This window comes from Prionailurus bengalensis, chromosome D2, assembly GCF_016509475.1.
Source record: "Prionailurus bengalensis isolate Pbe53 chromosome D2, Fcat_Pben_1.1_paternal_pri, whole genome shotgun sequence".
NCBI lineage: Eukaryota > Metazoa > Chordata > Mammalia > Carnivora > Felidae > Prionailurus > Prionailurus bengalensis.
In genome coordinates, this window is record NC_057351.1 from 7920206 (window position 1) to 7924724 (window position 4519).

Consider the following 4519-nt stretch of genomic DNA (forward strand, 5'->3'; position numbering starts at 1 on the left):
ACGCTGTATTTTCCTAACATCATGCTGACTTTCGGCCTCCGTTTACTTATAAAACTACCCTTCTCTTGAGCTCCACTCCTGAAGCTCCCAGACAGAGAACAGGACTGCCTTGGAAAGGACTAAAGCTAGAGATGTCTAGAATGTCTGGTATGGGATGAGCAAGGGGAAGATAATAGGAGGTGGACATCAAGGTGAAAGCAGGATCTTTTAAGCAATCGTTAGAATGTTAGTCTTACATAGAGTGGAAGGAGGAATCATTGCAGTGGTTGCAGGTGAGAAGGACATGGCCTGACTAAAAATGTCTTAAAAAGGGTCCCTCTGGCTGTTTCATTAGAATGGACTGGACACGGCACAAGTGAGAGCAGGGAGATCAGTTAAGGGGATACTGTAATAGTCTACAGGAGACATAGTGATGGCTTCCCAAGGCGAAAGCAGTGAAGGTGTGAAAAGTAAATTCTTGTTCTAGCTAATGCAATAAGACAATACAAGAAAATGGAAGATATACATGTTGGGAAGAAAGAAATAAACTATCTTTGTTTGTAGATGACCTAATCATCTATGTAGAAAATATGAAAGAATAAAAAAGCTCTAGAGTAAGCATTTACAGCAAGGTTGCAGAACACCATGTAATACACAAAAGCCAATCTATTTCTTATATTTAATTTGAAATTAAAGACATAATATATTTTAAGTCGCACCAAAAACTGAAATACCTAGGTATAAATGTTACAAAATCAGTACAAGATTTTTCTCAGAGAGACTACAAAACTCTGGTGAATGAAATCAAAGAAGAACTAAATAAATGGAGAGGTATCCCATGTTCCTGGATAGGAAGACTCAGTCTTGTCAAAATGGCAATTCTTTCTAATTTGATCTATAGCTTTCATGCAATCTCGGTGAAAATCACAGCAACTTATTTTGCAGATCTTAAAAAACTGATTTTGAAGTCATATTATACAGCGAAGCAAAAGACCTAAAATACCCAACACAATATTGACAATATTGACAATATTGAGGGAGAAGAACAAAGTTGGAGGGTCAACTTTACCCACACACACACACAAATAAATCTAGACATAAACATTATAAATCTAGACACAAAAATTAAATCACAGTAGATCATAGCTGAATATAAAATGGAAAACTATAAAACCCCTAGAAAATACCATAGGTGAAGTGTTGATGACCTTGGGTATATACATGACCCTTGAGATACAACACCAATGTCGTGGTCCAGAAAAGAAAGAATGAAGCTCAACTCCAATAAAATTAAGAAATTCTACTCTATGAAAGACCACGTCAAGAAAGTGGGAAGAAAAGAACAGACTTAGAGAACATATTTGCAAAAGACATACCTGATAAAGCACTGTTATCCAAAATATACAAAGAACTCTTCAAACTCAGTAATAAGAAAACAACTTGATTTTTAAAATGGGACAAAGATCTGAGCAGACACCTCACCAACGATGATATACAGATGGAGAATAAGCATATGAAAAGATGCTCCACGTCATATATCATCAGGGAAATGCAATTTAAAGCCACAATGAAATACGACTACACACCTATTAGAATAGCCAAAATGAACACTAACAACATTAAACACTAGTGAAAAACGTGAAGAAACAGGAGCTCTTATTCATTACTAGTGGAAACATGAAATGGCACAGACACTTTGGAAGACTATTTGGCAGTTTCTCATAAAACTGAACATATCCTGGGGCACCCGGGTGACTCAGTCAGTTAAACGTCCGATTTCGGCTCAGGTCATGAACTGGTAGTTCATGAGTTTGAGCCCCGCGTCGGGCTCTGTGCTGACAGCTCAGAGCCTGGAGCCTGCTTCGGGATCTGTGTCCCTCTCTCTCTCTGCCCCTCCCCTGCTCATGCTCTGGCTCTCTCTGTCTCTCAATAATAAATAAACATTTTTTAAAAATTTAAAAAAACAAACCAACTAAACACATCCTCACCATACAACCTAGCAATTTCCCTCTTTGGTATTTATCCAAAGGAGATGAAAACTTATATCCACACAAAAACCTTCACACGAATTTTTGTAGCAGCCCTATTCATAATTGTCAAAATTGTATGCAACCAAGATGCCCTTAAGTAGGTGAAGGCATAAATAAACTGTAGTACATCCAGGCAATGGAATATTATTCAGCATAAAAAGGGATGAACCATCAAGCCTCATGAACACATGAAGGAACCTTAAGTGTCTATTACCAAGTGAAAGAAGCCGATCTCAAGAGGCAACATACTCCGTGATTCTAAGTATACGACATTCTGGATAATACGAAACCAAAAAAATAGTAAAAAGGTCAATCAGTGGTTGCCAGAGATGGACATGAGGGAGGGAGGAATGAATAGGAGGAGCACAGAGGGTTTTTAGGGCAGTGAAACTATTCTGTATAACACAATGGTGGATTCATATCATTATGCTTTTGTTCAAACCCATAGAATGTACGACACCACGAGTGGACTGTAACATAAGCCTTGAACTTAGGGCAATGATGATGTGTCAATGTAGGGTCATCAACTGTAGTAAGTGTACCACTCGGTGGGATATGTTGATAATAGGGGAGCCCATGCGTGTGTTGGGGCGTACGGGACATCTCTGTATATTCTTGCCAATTTTACTGTGAAGCTAAAACTTTTCTAAAAAAATTGTCTTCTTAAAAAAGTAGACGATTTATGAATATATTACTTTAAAAGAGCCAATAGGATTCCCTGATTAAATGTGCGATGTGAGAGCAAGAAGGGAGTGAAAAGTGACTTTTTGTGACAGAGAGAGAGAGAGAGAGAGAGAACCTCAAGCAGGCTCCACGTTCAGTGTGGAACCTGACACAGGGCTCAATACGACAACCCTGGGATCATGACCTGAGCTGAAATCAGGAGTCAGATGCTCAACCAACTGAGCCACCCTGGTGCCTCAAGAATGAGTTTAAAACTTTCAAAGTTTCATTCCTGACCAAAAGGAGGATTTCCCAGAGAAAAAAAAGACCATTTCTGAGCCACAGGAGCAGCAGAAACCCACCAAAAAGTCGAGGAAAGTACTTCATATTTTCAAGCAGCTCTGATCCATCCAGGGAGGCCTGATTATGAGCCCTTTCTTCTCGAACTGGAGTTCTGATATCCCACGAAGCACACAGACATGAAGGAGGGAAGTACCTGAAACCACCAGATAAACTTGTGAGTCTTCCTTGTACATCCATTTTACTTGGATAGTAAATTATCTAAATTCTTCTTTTGTCATGCATCTGTAAGGACTATGACGCAAAAGTCATAGGAGGGTTGAAAATAAACTGAGAACTTCCCACTTGTCAGGTGGGGAATCCCATCAGAGTGTTTCAGGACCAGGAAACCATTCTCTCGTGAATGTAACAGTGAGCCCACTCATGAGAATTACGTATTTATTTTGTGGGAGAGAGAGCAGCGGTGTGCTAGAGGATGTACCACAAGTGTCTTTCTGGGGGAAAAAATACCCTGATTTGTAGGGTTTGCCAATTTCCCTGGTGTCAATATTCCTGGGAGAACTGATTTCAAGCCACCACCCTGAGGTCACTCAGTGCAGAACTAGTAAAAGGAATGAACCCTCCGTTCTCCACAAGCCAATACGGACAGGTTCCAGAACACCACCGCATGGGGATCAGGAAGAGGCTGGAGGTGAGGAAGATGATGGAGTGTCCTCTCTGCTAAATAAACTTTATCTTGTAAACAACAGAGAACCTTTGTTTTTTTTTAAAGGGTTTTAGAACATATGGATTGGGTCACACTTGATAATTTAGAAATTTCACTTGGAGAGCCTGGGTGGCTCAGTCGGTTAAGCATCTGACTCTTGATTTCGGCTGGGGTCATGATCTCACTGATTGTGGGTTCGAGTCCCGCGTCGGGCTCCACACCAACAGTGCGGAGCCTCCTTGGGATTCTGTCTGTCTCCCTCTTTTTCTGCCTCCGGCCTCCCCTCCCCCTGTCTCTTTAAAAAAAAAACAGAAAGAAATTTCACTTTGTGAGCAAGATGAAGGAAAGGCTGTCCCTGAGACCAAACTGGGGAAAGGTGAGTCGGTGAGGAAGCAAGAGTCCAGATGAGAGTTACTGTCCCAGATGGAGTAAAGTAACAACCACAAAGTGGGAGAGGAGGTTCCATTTAAAAAATGGTAACCCTTTAACGGTGTCACAGCTGAAAAGGCTGTGGTCCACAACCTGTGGTCTACGTGGTGAGAAAGAAGGGATCACAATAAGAACCCCTCCCACCCCCGATTAATTAATTCAACCAATAGTTATTTACTGAGCACTTACTATATGCTAGGTGCTCTGCTAGTCTCAGGGATAGAGCCTTAAGGAAACAGTCTGTTCTAAGGGATGTTATATTCTAACAGGTTGAGACAGAACAAATAGAAGAAACAAGGGAACCACAGAGGGGGTTGGAAAGGGATATGAGCAAGGGAGGAAAAAATACAGTGAGGGTGAGTGGTTTTGGACTAACGCTGTCATTTTTAACAAGACCGTTCAGGTTGAAGTT